The following is a 19,189-nucleotide window of genomic DNA, read 5'->3' as shown; positions in this document are numbered from 1 at the left end:
TAACTGGTAAGACTTGACCCGACCCGGCATGGTCCATTTGGGTTGCATGACATCGGGACAATTGGATAGACAAGATGAGGAAAAAGGATACTAGTGATTTATATTAATATATTATAAGTTCTAATATATTAATATATAATCATATTATTTAATTAGTATTGATCAAGAATTAATTTATAATTAATTAAGTGATCAAAAGGAACTAATTAAATATGGACTCTAAGATATATGTGTGTGATGGGCCAAGTTCATTTAGGTTGGGCTAAGCTTTCATGGATAGTCCATGGAGTGTTTAACCCATGGATCATATGAAATGAAAGGTCATGGGTATTAGGGTGTAACCCTAATCTCCACACTATATAAAGATGTCCTTGGTTGGTGAAATTGGAACTAGTGTGTGTACACAAAAGGGCAAGGCCGATTTCACTAGAGAGAACCAAAGTATCCTTATTCTCAAGGTTATTCCAAGTGTTCATGGTGTTGTGTGAACCATTTGAGGTGTCACACTTGGGGCACTAGGCACTCAAGCTTCATGAAGACAAGTTACATCAAAAAAGGTATGTATTCTATCTATTTTATTACCCAAGTATATGATATTTGTATGCTAGTATAGGGTAATATCTTGGAAACTTCATATTTGCATGTATAATAGAGAAAACATAGATCCAAGGTATTTAGGGTTGTATGTGCACCATAGGATGTTGTAGTATACTAAAACCCAACAGTTGTATCAGAGCCATGGGTTGTTTCTGTTATATTCATGCAAATGTTTGATTTTCAAAGTTGAAAAAAAAAGAAAAAAAAAACATGAAGTTTGTCAAATTTTAAGATAATTACTTGTTTTGTGAAAAACTAATTATTTGTAAAATTTGAATCATTTGCTATATGAGTTGAATTAGGTCAAATTTAGTAAAAGATAAAATGATATGATTATTTTATTAGTTTTAAAATTTGATCCAAATGTTTTAAGGAGTTACAAATTTTCTCATAAAATTTTGGAGCTCAAAAAGTTTTTTTTAAAGTTGTGATCTTATGTGTTTTGAAACCTCCATAAGTTATGGATATGAAAAGGTTTTAAAAAAAATGGATTCAAAGTTTTTATGGAGTTACAAAATTTGGTGTTAATGTTTTAAAGAATTCCATAACTTATTCTTAAGTTATGGAACATGAAAAGTTTCATCATAAAACAAGCATTTAACTCCATAAGTTATGGATTACCAAAAGTTCTATGTTTCCTTGATTTATGAGTTAGTTTAGATTAATGGAAAAAAAAAATTGTGTTTTAGTTGTTTTCAATCCTAATTAATCTAAAAGTTGTTCATAAAATGTGTTTTTTTTGTAACTTGTCCTCAAGTTATATGAAAAGTCACATTTATGAATCTTAAAAACTCATAAATATGCCTTAGGTTACAAAACAAATGAAGAGTCTTTTCTTATAAATAGTTTTTATGGCTCCATAACTTGTCCTCAAGTTATGGATGTCCAAGAGTCTCTTCATTAAAGGTTTTAAAGCTTTACTTAAAACTCATAAGTTATGAAAATCCAAGAGTTTTGAATAGTTTCAAAACTTGCCCTCAAGTTTTGGAATTTGAAAAGTTATCTCTAATGAATACTTTAATTCCAAGTTAAGCCCTTAGAATTTTAAAAGTTAAAATTCAACCCTTATACTTTATAATATTATAATTTAATAATATATATATATGTATAAGAGCAAGTCAGTCTTACCATTAGTAGGCCTCATTCACAAAGCCGGTCTATAAGGGAGGTATAAGGTTGTTGCCTATAAAATGGTAGCTTAATGGGTGTCCACTCTCACCCACCGCTTCCTTGACTGGTGGATGGTCGTTAGGCGAACAGGTAGGACAAGGACTATAATCCTCCCTTCATTAAAAGTATTAATGATAAATACTAAGTAACTAAACACTTAAAAATACCCAATCTTAGTTACTTAGGAAAATGTGAATAAGGTGCTAATCCATGAAATTACACTTTGCACTTTGCTTAAACCGTTAGTGGAGCGTGTTTGGTTAACCGACACACTAACCTATATTTAACCAGGTAGGCAAAGGGTAACTTAATATTTATCATAGTATCGGTGGAGCTCGTGTGGTTAACCGGCACATCGATTGAGGGGTAAATATTAAGGGTACCAAGTATATTTGCATGGTTACTTCACACCTTGTTTTGTGATCCTCGGCATCCCAGTCACAAAACCTGAAGGGCACACTCGAGATTGAAACATGGCATTGAAAAGTTCAATGAATCTCAAAAGATCTAGGAGTTTCAAATCCAAGTAAAAACCTAATTAAAGTATTTCGTTTTTCATGGTGGAAATTGGTAAATCGTCATTTACCTACCTTCAACTATTTTATAACTTGGATTACGGCATCCCTCTTCCAGTTATAAATAGGTTGTTGGGTCCTAGCCTTAATATTTCATATTGGGTGTTATATTAAGGACTTTAAATCAACTAAACTTGAATATCTCCCAAAAGATGTCTAGTTCAGACATCTATGATCTTCCCAAATCTCTTGGAACTTCACTTCCTCCACCTCCTCCAATTATTCTCCCTAACCCACAAGTTCATGGTCACTCAAGCCCTATTGGCAAGGCAAGGTCTAGGTGTGATCACATCTTGGAGATGAAGTCACATATTGACAAGTCGGGAGAGTTTGGTGTCAAAGTCTTGAGAAAGTTGGTGGTTCAATCTCTTTCTAAGTCACATAGTGAGTTCCTTTGGGACTCCTATGAAACAGACTATGACAAGACCCTTAATGATCTTATCTATTTGCTTGGTACTGCTGAATCAGCTATGATTTGGAAGGCTAGTAAAGCAAATTTGATTAGAAGATCGACTTCCCAAAACTTTATGGACATTGACTATGATGACACTGGAAATCCAGAAAAAGCATTCTCTTCCCAATGGAAGGGATCAGCCATAGTCAACTCGGTTGACCAAATGGTAAAGAGAAAAGCTAAGTCTGTGATAGTCCCATGTACCATTACCAAAGGGTCCATTTGTTAAAATTGCCAAAGGAAGGGGCACTGTTTGCGAAGCTGCCAAATTTACCTAAGGATGTTAAAGTCAATAAGTTTGACTCTACTTCAGGTAAAGTCCATTGTCTAACTCTGTTAAGCTCCTATTTGGAGATTCTTATTACATAATGTGACTGAGTCACATGGTGATGTTATAAGAATCAAAGAAAAGAGAGAAAACTTAAAGGAAGTATATGCTGCTTCTGATCGCGAAGATGGACTTCGATCGCATCAGAACTTTGAAGCTGTTACTTAGGAGTTATGACACATTGCTTAGGAATATATAACAACAAGGTTTTCATATGGATTGTAAGGATAAGTTTTTCCGCAAAGTTTTTAAAATAAAAGGAAATTTTTGATTTTATTTATTTTAAGTATCCTTACGATGGCATTTGTGAAAAAAATTGTTGTTTATATGATTCCATTGCTAGTAATATAGGAAAATGGTTTTGATTCTTTCATTTGTGGTAGTGTCTAAATTTACCAAATAAAGAAAGTTTCTCATCACCCAAGTTTCAATTGGACCAAAACTTGGAATCATGCAAGTTTTATAGTATGATGAATGAGAACTTTCAAGCATTGGAAAATTAAGACTAATTACTTGTTCACATGGATGTGTGAGTCAAGTAAAGGACTAAGGGATCGAGTACACATTCTTGTGCACTGATCAAGCCCACCACAAATGTAACTTGAGTGACACATCTTAAAGAAGGTTTATTAACACTAGTGAAATGTAAGAGTAAAAGGTTTTCTACTCTTGTACATTTGAATTTGGTAAGTTGTGATGTTTTGGATAAAATAGAGACCAACTTAGGCCAATTGTGTTAAGTGTTTGTCTTGATTAGAATCCACACTATCTCTTGAATATTTGGCAAGAAATTCTTATAGGTCAAGGAGACAGTGGGAGTCTAAAAGATCCTGAAAGGGTTTCAAGAAGTAATCAAGAATAAAACATGTATTTCATCACTAGCACACAACTAGAGGTTTATAACCTATCGTGTTGACATTTCTGTGCCCATTCCAGTTAAGTTGGCTATATATATTTGAGTTCTACATGTTCTCAATTGTTTGTATAACTACTTGGAAGTAATGGCAGGCCCTTGTGCTGCCAGGAGGCAAGAGGTTAAGATTGCACAAGTTCAATCCATATGAGTTAGGATTTGTCACTAACCTAGTCTTGTGATTATGGTTTGACAAATTCACATGGATAAGAACACATACACCATAAAATCTAAGTGTCATAAGGTTTCTCTCCGATTCATGGAAGTGATGGTGAGGAAATTCTTTCACTAAGTAGATTTTAAGTAGATAGCAATTGTGATATTTACAGTTTCAAAGTCGTTAGTGGAGCGTGCATGGTTAACCGGCACACTAACATGGACTTATGAGAAATGGCAATGGTCTAAACAATTGAGACTATGATTACGGCATCCCTTTTCATAGTTCTAAAATTGTTTAGACACACATGTGATCTATCTAAGATAAGGTGTATGATTTTGATAAAGTCTTATCAAAGCAATCTAGTATCAGAAATCTGAACTTTGGTAAGAATGTCAATAAAGTATTGACTTCTAGAGGTCCAGCTGTTTTCTGGATACATGTCAAAGCTAGTGGGAGCATAAGTGTTATGCTAATAATCATCATGTTAGTGAGAGCATGATAATTATGATAAGTATTGCAAGTTAAGGGAGAGGAAATTATACTTCATTTCAATTCTAAAAAGCTTAGATTGAGTTTATAATCATTCTAAAGAGCTTATATTGAGATTTTAATCACCTTTAGTCAAGAATATATATATGAATTTCATGTTGGATTGGTTCAACTTAAGAAAATTCTATATATTATGTTCTCAAAATTTGATTATGATTACGACATCCCTTTTCATAGTCAAATTTTGAGAATATGGCAAACAAAAAATTATTATGGCAAAAGACTGGTCTAGAACCATGTCTTTATGTGAAACATCATGAATCGTGTCTCATTTACTTTGAGTACAAGATCGATTACATGTGCTATAATATTTATCCTTTCTGAATTTTCCAAATGCCTTGGGGCATTAAGGGGAACAATGTCTAGAATTGGATATGACTAAAGTGATTAAGCAATTGTCGAGGACAATCTAAGGTTTACCAAAGATTGGTTGCTCAAGGACAGTTGGAAGTATACTGTTAATATTGGAAGGACCATATTGACATAGTCTGAAAAGAGGCAACTCTTGTTCAGAAGTGGTAGTCAAAATGGGAATATAGAGTTGTCTCCATAGATGGAAGCAATCTGTGTAAGATTAGAAAAAACTTAGTGCAAGAAGCATGTTCAAAGCAATGCATACTTTGAACATAAGGCTTTGTGTCCATGGAGTAGGTCTTCATTGGAATACCTTGTAATGGTTGTTGACAAATCTTTGTGACTTTGTACACATTCATTGCAAGAGGGTAGTGCATTTAAGTTTAAAATCTAACAGATTTCGATTTGGGAGTGTGAAATTAGAATCATTGAAAGTTTGGTCAATTGGTTTATTTCACAAAAGTAAGGATCGTAGACAAACATAGAGTGCATACTTGGTGTATGGCAAAGATATTGTTTAGAAAACATAGTGTACATGCTTGGAGCATGGGACACCTAGTGTTTTAATTCAAGTATAAAGTTGATAAAACCGAAACAATGAATAATGAGTAATCAGTATGGTGATAAATAGAAAGTGTTTTATTTATATTCATAGGTTTTGATACCATATTAGATTCATTTATTCTTGTGTTTCACTTTGCATGTTTTGACTTCCATAATAACTAGGTTATTCTTCCGGAATGACTAAGTTATTCAAAACCATCCACAGTCGGTCATATGTTGGAAGTAGATATGAATCAAGACTGTCATGGGTTGGATTGTAGAGGTCCAAGTTGGTGGACAAAGTTGTGCTACAACACTCATGAGTGCTCATAAGTTCTGAGTATTGGATTCAACCCGCGCTCATTTGAATCACTTCATGGATTTTATCACGAGTGATCATGAGACGATAATATCTTATATTCTTCAAACCTAGAGATATGAGTTGTTACTATGAGTTGGTTGTACATTGATTGCATGAAACCGCATTGGTAACTCGATGTTATAAAACGTGCCTTTGTGTATGATTCAACAAGTAGTAGAACAAGCCATATGAGTCAAAGTTTATCCATTCCTTTTACCTTCGGGATAAAAGCGATATATGTGGGCCTCTCGATGATTTAATGATGACACATGTGAGTGCTTGGCCAAGCCAGGACTGATTTGATCTGTTCAATCAGTCAGTCGTCATGAATCGGAAATCGGGAAACAACAAATGGACAGAGAGAATGATTTATAATCCATGTCTCAGTCCATATGATATCTAGAATGGAGGAATATATGATCCCTTATCTAATGGACAAGTCATTGACAAACGTCAGAGTTCATCGGCAAGGTCAGAGTTCGACATAAGCTTTTGAGAGCTACGATTGCTAGTCGGGGTTTGAAGTCATACTCAATAATAGTTTTAGACTTATCCAAGTGGGAGACTGTTGGATTAATGTCTAAGTCCATAACTATAATTGGTAAGACTTGACCCGACCCGGCATGGTCCATTTGGGTTGCATGGCATCGGGACAATTGGATAGACAAGATGAGGAAAAAGGATACTAGTGATTTATATTAATATATTATAAGTTCTAATATATTAATATATAATCATATTATTTAATTAGTATTGATCAAGAATTAATTTATAATTAATTAAGTGATCAAAAGGAACTAATTAAATATGGACTCTAAGATATATGTGTGTGATGGGCCAAGTTCATTTAGGTTGGGCTAAGCTTTCATGGATAGTCCATGGAGTGTTTAACCCATGGATCATATGAAATGAAAGGTCATGGGTATTAGGGTAACCCTAATCTCCACACTATATAAAGATGTCCTTGGTTGGTGAAATTGGAACTAGTGTGTGTACACAAAAGGGCAAGGCCGATTTCACTAGAGAGAATCAAAGTATCCTTATTCTCAAGGTTATTCCAAGTGTTCATGGTGTTGTGTGAACCATTTGCGGTGTCACACTTGGGGCACTAGGCACTCAAGCTTCATGAAGACAAGTTACATCAAAAAAGGTATGTATTCTATCTATCTTATTACCCAAGTATATGATATTTGTATGCTAGTATAGGGTAATATCTTGGAAACTTCATATTTGCATGTATAACAGAGAAAACATAGATCCAAGGTATTTAGGGTTGTATGTGCACCATAGGATGTTGTAGTATACTAAAACCCAACACTTCCTTGAGTAGATCTCGAACTCAAGAAGATTTCTAAGAGTATAAACACCAAAAACTTTGTGTAAATGAATGATCTAACAAGAGAGTGAAGTTATGAAGCTTGGATGTGTAAAGACTTACCAAAGATTGACAACTCTTGATGAAGACTCTTGAATCCAAGCCAATTTTTCGAGAATTCCTTGAAGGAAGGAAGGAGATGGCCTTAAAGAGAAATGGAGAGAATTTTTGTGTAGTGTGTGTGTGTGTTGTGTGTCTTCGGCCGAAACAAGAAGAGGGGAGAGGGGATAGAGTGAGATGAGTTGACATGCATGGAAACATGAGAATGGTGCATGGATACCCTATGTATATTTATGAGGTGACACTACAATTGTCAACCCTCATTTATCCATTCTTATATATATATATATATATATATATATATATATATATATATATATATATATATTGTTTTACTTGGGCCGAAATAGGCTAAGGAAGGAGGAAGGAATCACTTTGGCCCATTCTTGCCTTGGCTCGAGTTCATGAGGCCCATAAGGAAAACTTACGGCCCATTGGGCCCTTAGGGTAGCTCACGGCCCAATTTTTGTATAAGAGAATGGATTTGAGTCCATTAAAGCTAATTGGATTAGTTATGGCCCAATAAGACCCATTAAAGATAAACTAGTCCATTTTAGGCTTATAAGGCCCAAAAAGGTTAAGTCTTATGAGAGTGGGTCCAATGAGAGCCCATTTAAGAGTTCTAAGCCCAAAATAGTCAAATTGGAAGCTTATTGGCCCATTAGGCCCAATAAGGAAACCCTAGTCCATATAGGACTTAAACCGGGATTTATAGGGTTTTCAACTTTACTTGATGAATCTAGGTTTGAATGTGTTTCCATAGGTTGAACTTCAAGCATAACATGAATTAGGGTTACGAGTTTATAGTAGATAATGTTTACAAGAGTACAGAATTTCCTAGCTAGAATGCTAGTTGTGACAGTATCTCATAGAGTGTGGGCGAGGCCCGTATCTCGTAGTAGCTGAGGGTGGGCGAGGCCCGTATCTCATAGTAGTAGTTGATTATGATGTATGAACAGTAGACTAGCTTTACATGTTGTCTGTGTGATACTTGTATGTTGGGTTTAGTAGTTGAGTGTGGGCGAGGCCCGTATCTCATCATAGCCGAGTGTGGGCGAGGCCCGTATCTCGAAGTAGCTGAGCATGGGCGAGGCCCGTACCTCAGAGATAGTGGAGTGTGGGCGAGGCCCGTATTTCCTAGACAGTGGAGTGTGGGCGAGGCTTGTATCTCCTAGATAGCGGGGTGTGGGCGGGGCCTGTATCTCCCAGTTAGCGGAGTGTGGGCGAGGCCCGTATCTCCACGAGTGTGGGCGAGGCCCGTATCTCCTAGTTGCATGCAATGTGTAGATAGTATGTGGTAGTTTAGGGAGACTCACTAAGCTACGTCCTTACGGTTTTCAGTTTTGGTTTCAGGTACTCAGTTTTCAAAAGAGGAGCTCGGGAAGATTGCAGTGCACACACCATTTGTTTAACCTGGGATGTTCATACTCTGATATATTTTGACATGTGACCTTGATACGTGACTTATGATTTTCATATGATGAATACATTTATGGTTTTACTAATGCTTTAAAACGAAATTTTTGGTCTTGAATTTTGGGATGTTCCAGTGGGATTAGAATATTGAGAGATAGAAAGAAGAGATTGATTGGACTTAGTCAGAGCACATACTTAGACAAGGTACTAAAGAGGTTTAGTATGGAAAATTCCAAGAAGGGAGAGCTACCTATCCAAAGCAATACCAAATTGAGTAAGACTCAATGCCCGAGTACAAATGAGGAAATGGCTGACATGAGTCGTGTACCTTATGCTTCCGTTGTCGGATCGATAATGTACGCTATGACATATACTCGCCCTGATGTAGCCTTTGCTTTGAGCATGGTCAGTCGCTATCAGGGAAATCCGGGTAGAGCTCATTGGATAGCAGTTAAGAATATACTCAAGTATTTGCGAAGGACAAAGGACTGGGTCCTTGTACTTGGTGGCAATGATACTTTGAGAGTAGATGGTTACAGTGATGCCAACTTTCAAACGGATAGAGATAACTTCCATTCTCAATCTGGCTGGGTATTTCTAATGAATGGAGGAGCAGTTACTTGGAAAAGTTCCAAGCAAGATACGATGGCTGATTCTACTTGTGAATCAGAGTACATAGCAGCGAGTGAAGCGTCAAAAGAAGCAGCTTGGTTAAGGAACTTCATCGGAGATCTCGGAGTTGTTACGACCATCCAGGAGCCCATGGAACTGTTCGGAGATAATAAAGGAGTTGTTGCCTTGACAAAGTAACCCAGTGATCATGGTAAAACCAGACATATCGACAGAAAGTACCATTTCATAATACATAGAGTAGAAGAAGGCCATCTTGTTGTAAAGAGGGTATCATCTGAGGATAACCCAGCAGACCCCCTCACAAAGGGTCTGAGTAGGGTTAAGCATATTCAGCATGCTCGAAGCATTGGACTGAGAGATGATATTAGTATTAGCAATTAGATTAGTTTTATTCTGAAACTTGTAACAAAGTAAATGTAATCGACTTTTGGTGATTAAATAATAAAGTATTATTTATGAGTTTGTTTACTGCCTTTTGTCAATTGTTTATTTTTGTGTTTCGTATTTTGCATGTTTTACTTCATGAATAATGTGATTATTCAAACTCCACAGTCGTTCGTACTTTTGGAAGTAAGTGGTGAATTAAGACTGTCATGAATTGGATTGCAGATTGTCTAAGGTAGTTAGACATAGCAATAGAATTGCTGCAATGTTCATGAGTACTTAGAAATAGATATTTGAGTATTGGATAAACCCTCGATCAAAGTATTACTTCATGGAATTCATCACGAGTAATATTGAGACGATAATATCTTATAATCTTGAAATAGAGATATATGAGTTGTAATTTGCAAGTCGGTTATACATTGGTGATACGAAAACGCATCAGTAACTTGCTGTTATAAAACGCATTGTCATGTATAATTTGATGAGTGAAAGATACAAGCATATGAGTCAAAGTTTATTTGTTCCTTTTGCCCTAACGGGAAAAGCGATATCTGTGGGCCCCTCGATGATTTGGTGTTGACTTATGTGTTGGGCGCAGCCAGGACTAAATTGATGTGTTCAATTAGAAGTCATGTATCATCACAAATCAGAAATCGGGAAACATAGCTTATGGACAAAGAGATTGATTATATTCCATGTCTTATGTCTAGGGATATCTTGCAGAACGAAGGATTATATGATCACTTATCTTAGGACACGTAACTGACCGGGTCAAAGTTCAGCAACAGCTTTTGGAAGCTACAATTTGCTGGTCAAATTTAGAAGTCATACTAGCAATTATAGTTACAGACTTATCCAAGTGGGAGACTGTTGGATTAGGTGTCTAAGCCCATAACTATAATTGGTATGTACTTGAATTGATAGCAGCACAACCTTTTGGGTTGCCCTCAAACCAAGCAACTGGACAGGGAAATTATGAAAGGAGAGATATTGATTTATTATAAGATTAGTAAATTAATATAAATGATTTATTAATATGTTAAAAGATTAATATATTAATTAGAAATCATAATATTTAATTAATAGTTAGCCAGAAATTAATTAGAATTGATTTTGGGATTAACTTTGTTAATTATAAAGTGCAGGGACTAGTTTGCAATTATCCAATAGTTGAGTGGAAGGTTCCAGAACCTCCTTGGAAGGGGGTGGACGAAATCTATAGGGGAAACCCTAATGATTTCGTCCAAGGGGCTTAGATAAGGCCTTTGGATAAGCTTAGGCCCTAAGCAAAGGAACATTAGGGTTTTCCCTAAACCCTAGATCCCTCAGCTATATAAAGAGCCTCCTGGCTCCCAAAATTGGCACTCCTTCTTTTGAAGAAACCCTAGGCCTATTTTTGCATGCCCTAGCCTCTCACCTCATAAGTTTCCTTCTTGCTAGCTCTTGGGTGTGATTCCATTAGAGGCATTACATTTGTGGTGCTAGGCTTCCAAGAAGATCAAAATCAAAGGATTACCAATTGTTTGCTATAACAATTGAAAGGTATGTAACTCTAAAGCCTAATTTGTTATTTTAGAAAATAGCCTCTCTCCTTAGGGTTCTTGTTTTGCAAATCAAAGTTATATGTTCAATAGTTAAAACATAGATCCAAAGTAGGTTGCATGTGAACTTAGGAATTGTTTTTCTAGTTTATTTGTTTCACCTAAAACCCATCAATTTTCACGTAGGGAACAAAATTATTTATTTTTAGTGGTGTGTTGATAATGCTTAATAAAGTTGATTTGCTTTAATTAGTGGTATCTTATGGTGTGAACTTTTATCAAACTATAAATCCTAAGTCATATGTTTAGGGTTCCATTTATATATGATACTAGGTTATAAGATTGTGTGAACACGGGTTTGAGAATATTGATATTTAAATAGTTCTACCACAAACGTAATTCGAATGTAATTAAAATAAAGAAAATATGTTCGATTGGTGTGGTGGTTAAGTCATCTTTAGGTTTATTAATTTTCTAAATGGTATTGAAGCAACCTAAGTGATAGGCCCACATAAACACGACACAATGTCACACCCTGACCGACGGTGGAAACACCGTGGTTGCGACGTGAACGTTGGATCACAGTTAACAACATATATTGAATATTACAGGATTTAAATAACATTACATTATTCCAATCTATGGATGTAAAGAATTACACTATTTAGAAAATCCACAAAAGATGGAAAATACATAACATGAGTTCTAGAAAGCATAAAAGAAACATACCAAAAGACCGGTCGCTTGGTCAACAATTTATTACGAGGAAAACATCCTCATTACACAATGTGCATTCCTCCAACTTTTAGAATCCTGAAGATACATACGTTTAAAAATACGTCAACAATAATGTTGGTGAACTTTATAGGTTTTGACTTCAATATTTTATAATAAAAAAACATGTTTATAACTTACAAGATTATAAAATGTAATTTGTCTATACTTGTAATCCCATCCAAATAAAATAGTTTGGTTTGTTGTTTATAACTTAATAATCCTAAGTTAGAGTTATAAAAAGTGTCGTGATGGAAACCTTATAAAATATGAATTATATAAAATAATGTTTCAACACTTAATCTTTTCGTTCAAAAGTTCTGTTTTAGTGGTAGGAATTCTAGAATAAACTTACGGGTTCTAATATGAAGATACATACGTTTAAAAATACGTCAACAATAATGTTGGTGAACTTTATAGGTTTTGACTTCAATATTTTATAATAAAAAAACATGTTTATAACTTACAAGATTATAAAATGTAATTTGTCTATACTTGTAATCCCATCCAAATAAAATAGTTTGGTTTGTTGTTTATAACTTAATAATCCTAAGTTAGAGTTATAAAAAGTGTCGTGATGGAAACCTTATAAAATATGAATTATATAAAATAATGTTTCAACACTTAATCTTTTCGTTCAAAAGTTCTGTTTTAGTGGTAGGAATTCTAGAATAAACTTACGGGTTCTAATATGAGCCTATAACCGAACTATTTGACAAGAAAGCCTCTACAACTCAGCATTGTGAGCAGATGTGACATGACCATCACTAATGCTTCATCAACGTCATGATATAAGAAAGAGACTGAACTATTACGTTCGTTTTGACTCGCCAGGCGATGGTTGTAGCTAGCAACCGCAGGCAGGGCTGTCAGCCCATATAGATCTATACCAATGTGTTTCACATTCCATCAAGATTAACGATTATAGCACAGAGGGCTTGTACTAAGTTTTAAGTTCTTAGTGATAAAGTATTCCTCATATCGAATATCCTTAAATTAATAAGTCTAGAATTTTGTCGTCATTTAAGACTCAAACCTTAATAAAAGTTTAATTCGACTAATTGTTTGAAGTCGTTCTACTGTAAAAATCAAGTTTAGATAACTTAAGTTTTTAAGCATTCAACACATAGAGTTTTAGTTTTTAGACAAGATTTTCTGTAACGCTTGGAAATGGACATGTTCTTAGTTGCCCTTCGGAATTGGAAGCATTGCAATTTGACCCTTGTAAGTAGTACGTGAGACGTACAACAGGGTACGCTTAGCATACTAGCTGAGAAGCTAGTACGTGCGGGGTACCTTATGTGTACGCTTAGCGTACTAATGGTGGATGGTCATGGGTCTGAGGCCTTGTACGCTGGGCGTATGAGGAGTACGCATCTCGTACGAGGAGGAAAGGAAAACCCTAAATATAAGGGTTGTACGCTATATAAGCCATAAGTTAGTCTCTTTTTACCTTGTTTAACCAGCCTCCTCACCCTTGAAAACCCTAATTCGTCCCTTAGCCTATGTTTGGTGATTTTGAGCTCTTGTGAGGCTTTTGTGGAGGGTTTTGTGCATCTAGAGGAAGAAAAAGAAACTTGAACACTTATTCTTTGGAGGAGGGATTTAAGATCCAACTTTATCATCTTTTTTTGGTGGCTTGTGAGGTATAAAGTTCAAACCTTGCCATTTCATTTCATAGATGTACTCTTTGGTATATTTTTGGTCATTTTGGGTCCCCTTGGGTGGTGATTAGGTGTTAAGACCGTTTTTTTGAGCTTAGCTTTATAAAACTGGACATGTTAAGGGTTCCTTGTGCATAAAGGTGAAAACTTTATGGTGGCTTTGGTCTCATGCAAGTAATAAGTCATTTAATAAGCTCCTTTGAGCTCTAGAGCCTCATTAAGCCATGCATACACATAAAGTTGGCAAATTTATGTGATTAACCACCTTAAGGAAGTCAAATATGAGTTTGGATCGAAGTCTTATTGGATTAAGAGCTGAATTGGAAAAGTTGGCGAAGCTGGTGAGTACGTGGGGCGTACATGCATTTACATTGCGTGTACAAGCCCATTAAGCAGTACGCAACACGTACAGGCTGAGTACGCCCCGCGTACTCAGCAGGTTGGATTTCTTTTGGGCTTCGGTTTTGGGCTAGGATGGGCTTGGTTGTCTTGAGCCATTTTGGGCCATCAGATTTCTTTGGTTAGGCTATTGAGATTTTGTTGGATTTTCTTGGGAGAAGGCCCGTGAAAGGGATTGGGCCCAATTTGGAAAATCGGGCCATAATTGGGCTTTGGATGATTATTTTAGATTTTGGGCTTTTGATCAGTTGGTTTGGGCCTTGGACTTGGGCCAAGTTAGAGGAAGGGTAAAAGGTCTTTTACCTTATTTTGGAATCTTAATGTGAGTCAAGACCTAATCATTAATTGGATGTTATTATGGTATTTAATAGCACATGGATTTTAGCGGATCTGCAGTCAGAGATTTATCTGTGTGTTTCAGCTATCTGAGGTGAGTCTCCTCACTGTACTATGGGTCAGAGGCACCAATGTCGGCCCATTGACTTATGTATTCTGGAAAGACCAGGGGGTGACCCTTGGCATTTGTATGAAAGACTCTTAGGTGGCTCCTGGCAAATCAGTATGCAAGACCAGGGTTCGGACCCTGACAGTTAAGTAGATAGTTAGATGTAGATTGTATGCTAGTTATCTTCGTGATGCTTGTATGGAAGACCAGGAGGTGGCTCCTGGCACTTGTCTGTAAGACTCAAGGTTTTGGCCCCCAGCCCAACGAGGAAAGACCATGATACGACTCGTGGCATATTGGCTAGACTATGGTTGGCACATAGCACCTCCTATTACATGTTGGATATGTATGATATGTATGACTCGTATGTTGCGTATGGTATGTGGTATTTTGGGGAACTCACTAAGCTTTGTGGTTACAGTTGTTTTCTATGGTTTCAGGTACTTCCGGTTTGAAAGGGAAGAGTCCGGCTTGATCACAACCCATACACCCATGTTTTTCCGTAACTGTGTGATTTTGGGATTGTACTTTGATAACTGTTTTATTATAAAATACTTCTAAGTGTTTAAGTAAATGATAAATGGGTGTTTTAATTGTATAAAAAATGAAATTTTTACGTTGATATTTTGGGACGTTACATTTTCTGTCGAGAAATTTGGTAGCGTAAAGACACCGTTTTCACTTAATTCTAGTTTCCAGCTAGTATTAAATCAACTAAGTAATATGTGAATTGAAACACAATTATACGAATAAGTAGTTATTAATGGTAAACCATAATAAACTCACTTACATATGTATTTTGCTTATAATGACTTTAAATAATGTTTATTCACCCAATGATATTTTTGAAATTTCATTACTACCCTTTTGTCGTCATAATCATCTATACATATTTATGTCTTGAAAATACTAAATATATATACATAACTTTTATAAAAGTGAATGTCTAAAAATTCCCATTTTTATATAAAACCTTTTGTGGGTGATTAACATTGCTATTTTTATATAAAAATATTTATATTTATAAAACCTTTTTGACAACTTCTATAAATAAATATATATATATATATATATATATATATATATATATATATTAATTTCGTGTTCCCTTATGAACAGTGTCTAACCCTAGGCATTGTTCATCGGGTTACCACGATGTTAAACGTTTTAAGTCATCCTTCCACCACCGTTCAACCGACTCCCATTCTATCATCCACCGAGCTATAGATTGAACATCGAATCCCATTCTATCATCCATTCTTCTCTGCCTTCTTCCTGCCTTCTTCCTGATTCTATTAGGATCCCCTCCGTCGATCGCCCTTACGACCGGTGACCGGTGGTGCCCAACAAAAACCCTAAACTGATTTCCATCGTCTGCATGTCCATCCGACTGGATTTCTTTTTACCTTTTTAGCCGGTATGTTGTGCAAAAATGTGGGTGATCGGAAGAAAACTGTGGGGAGTCAGTGGAAGTGCCCTTTCTTCTCGATGTCTCAGAATGCAGAATGCAGGAAGCGAAGTCGGTGGGAGAATGTGTGATGAATCCCGAAGCGCAGTTGCCGATTCTGGTGGGCGGGTCGGTGGGAGACTGTGTGATGAAACATTTTGCTTAATCTAACGTTGCCTCTTTACTTTCTCTCCTACCACCGCTCTGAAATTTAGGGTTCTGCTTGATGTAGCTTTCTTTTTGGTTACTTTGGGTTTTTCCTTGAAATTGATCTGAATCGGTGTTGTGCATGCTTTGGTTGCAGACTTACCTCTCCTAATCGATTCTCAGAAGTGGTTGCTTATTTGTTCCTAATTTGTGCAACCATTTTCAATTAAAGACGAAAACCCTCAATAGGGTTCTGAGATAGTGAAATCTGATGAAGAACTAGCTGGAATGTTTCAGGTATGGAAAGAAAACCATTCATCATGCTCAATTTTGTCAGCACATTATTAAATTTTTTATAGATATTATTAAAATTAGGTATTTTTGACCTGTTTGTGTATGAAATGCATACCCTAGAGTTGACAGAAAGTGAATTTATTGTTTCAACTGAATGCTTCTTATGATAAGCACTTATGTTTCAACAATTTGTTGTTAGGCAAGACAGCAAGCAGCTTGAACAGAGAATCAGGCCTTATGTAAGATTAGGTTCTTCTGGTACATAATAAACAATGTGAAGTTAAAATCATTTGTATGATGTTATCTTTTTGTAGTATGAACTCTGTAGTCTGCGTCTTTTAATTTAACTTAAGTTTTTAATAAAATAATACTTACTATGGTGTATTGGTGTTCGTTTGGTAGTGATGTACATTGCTCCAAGGGTAAAATGGTCACTTTCCGAATATATCATCAAAACATTCATTTTTATTTATAAAAGAAACTCAAATATAACTAAATTTTTTGAATTACATGATTTTATTATTCAATTCCACATTTAGCTTGATCTAATAGGCTTCACATATACTTATGTGGATTCCTACAACCTGATCTTATTTTAGACTTCTAACTCTCAACATGGAAACATCCATCAAGCCTTTTTTTAATAAAGGAGAGTAATTTTTCCCATTTTAGGTATAGGGGTAAAGTGGTCACTTTTTAATTAAAGTTGGGATAGAGTTAATTCAGATATTGCTTTATCACATATGAAGCTGGTGCTGCTTTAATTTTTTCTTCTATGTAATTTGTTATCTCATTACGTTGTAACATGCTTTATACTTTGTAGTTTCCAGCTTCCCGTGGGTCTCTTTTTTATTTATATAATTCAATAATTCTAAAAAAAAACTTATTTGAGCATATCACTTTTCATTGTTCTATTCATCAACACTTAATAATACCTCACTCTATTCTTTCTTTACTTTGAAGTAAATTGAAAGAGATATATACATAATTACATAGTGCGTTTGAAAGATGTTGATTGGTTGGTACAATAGACTCAACATAATGTATAAGTAAACGAACATAGGTATATTTCTTTTAGATCAGGTATGCTCTGTTTTGACAAGGGTTGAAGGTAATTTCTAAACCCTGACTGAAAAGTTTGGAATAAAGATTGTTGGATGGTTTCTTGAATTGGTGATTAAAACTATAAAACTCATGAGATATTATTGAAGCATACAAATCTGAGGAAAAATTATGCACTAAGCTGGAAATGCTGAATTTTTTCAAGTTTAAAATTTAGAGTATTTAGATGCCATCTTTAAAGCTACACAACTTCATTTATAAACATCCAAATCAATTCATTTTTGAGACAAAAATGTAGTCGAGAATGAGAGGAAGGTGCAGCAAGTTGATTTGACTCATTTGGAGATCGTATGTAAAACTTACAACAGCTTAAAGTTGGCCACAAGCTAACTTTTGGTGCTGTCAAAATTGATCAGTTGACTTTTGCTGACTTTTAGACAACTTTGAAAATTTTAAACAAATTTAATAGAATTACGTTAGAATAACTTAATAAAATATTAGATGTAAGTTTTAGCCAAAGTATGACAAGTTTTGGTTGAGAAAAATGGAATTTTACTTAATTTTAAAAAGGAGTGAAATTGTCCGCATGTCATAAAAGAACAAAAGTGAAACACATTGATATCTAAATATTTTTATTACTTTGAAAAGATGTTGGAACTAGAAACTTAATAACACGACATGTTAGAACCTTAGAAAACACATTTATGCAAAGTAGGATGCCTGAATGAGAAAATGATTAGAATGTGTCGATATGAAAAAAGTAGTTTAAAAGGTTCCATGATTCTTTATCCGTACCTTAAACACCATTTTTACATTATTGGGTTAAGATAACATTGAGTAAACACAAGAATACATGGTATTTGGAATAAGTTATAAAAATGGGACAAAAGGGCAAAAATGTCCAAAATGGGCATTTTGCTTTTATAGCTTCCTACTTTTATGAACTACCAAAGAACAAAAAAAAAAAAAAAATCGAGCCGTGCAACGGCACGGCCTCTTCACTACTTTCTATGTAAAAGTACCACTCTTTTTCATAAAAGTCATATTTTTGGTCATTTGAGTAATTGTTTTATATAAATATAATATTCCCCAATTTTTAAGCAAAAATTATGGATTTACACAACAAGTAACATTTTATTCGCCAAAAACATTTGTTTGCCTCTTTCTCATACTTAAAAACAGGTAAACATTTTAGTTTATTATACTTTGTCTAAAGTATGGTTTACAGCCTATTATGACATAAAAGTGACATTTAAACATATAGACGCTAGTTATTTTTCTAATGACTTAAATATAACACTTAATGCACATAACATATCACAAACATTGTTAATATCATTTAGTTGTATGTGTAAGCATGTTAGGCCCCAAACATTGAAACCAACATATCTGGAGTTTCGTTAGGAAATCAAAACATGAAGAAACACATAATAGCATTACAGTGTCATTTTTAACAAGACAAGTATGTATCGCCCCTGTTAAAAGCATTAAAAACGTAAATGGGGCCATAAAGACTCACTTTCGTTGTGTGATTCTAAGCT

General features: G+C 35.1%; 1 long non-coding RNA gene across 2 annotated transcripts; it reads left to right on the top strand.

The window, feature by feature from the left end:
- The first annotated feature begins 15,817 nt into the window (after positions 1 to 15,817).
- LOC145112618 (uncharacterized) lies at positions 15,818 to 16,902 on the top strand. Of its 2 annotated transcripts, XR_013710604.1 has the most exons (3): positions 15,818 to 16,361; positions 16,450 to 16,589; positions 16,786 to 16,902. It is a non-coding gene; the product is annotated as an uncharacterized LOC145112618 (long non-coding RNA). The 2 variants fall into 2 exon arrangements; XR_013710603.1 differs by having other exon boundaries at positions 15,818 to 16,589.
- Positions 16,903 to 19,189: the final 2,287 nt, after the last annotated feature.

This window comes from Lactuca virosa, chromosome 5, assembly GCF_052849685.1.
Source record: "Lactuca virosa cultivar CGN04683 chromosome 5, Lactuca_virosa_CGN04683_v6, whole genome shotgun sequence".
NCBI lineage: Eukaryota > Viridiplantae > Streptophyta > Magnoliopsida > Asterales > Asteraceae > Lactuca > Lactuca virosa.
The sequence above is the reverse complement of the archived record's forward strand: the minus strand, read 5'-3'. Positions and strand labels throughout refer to the sequence as shown.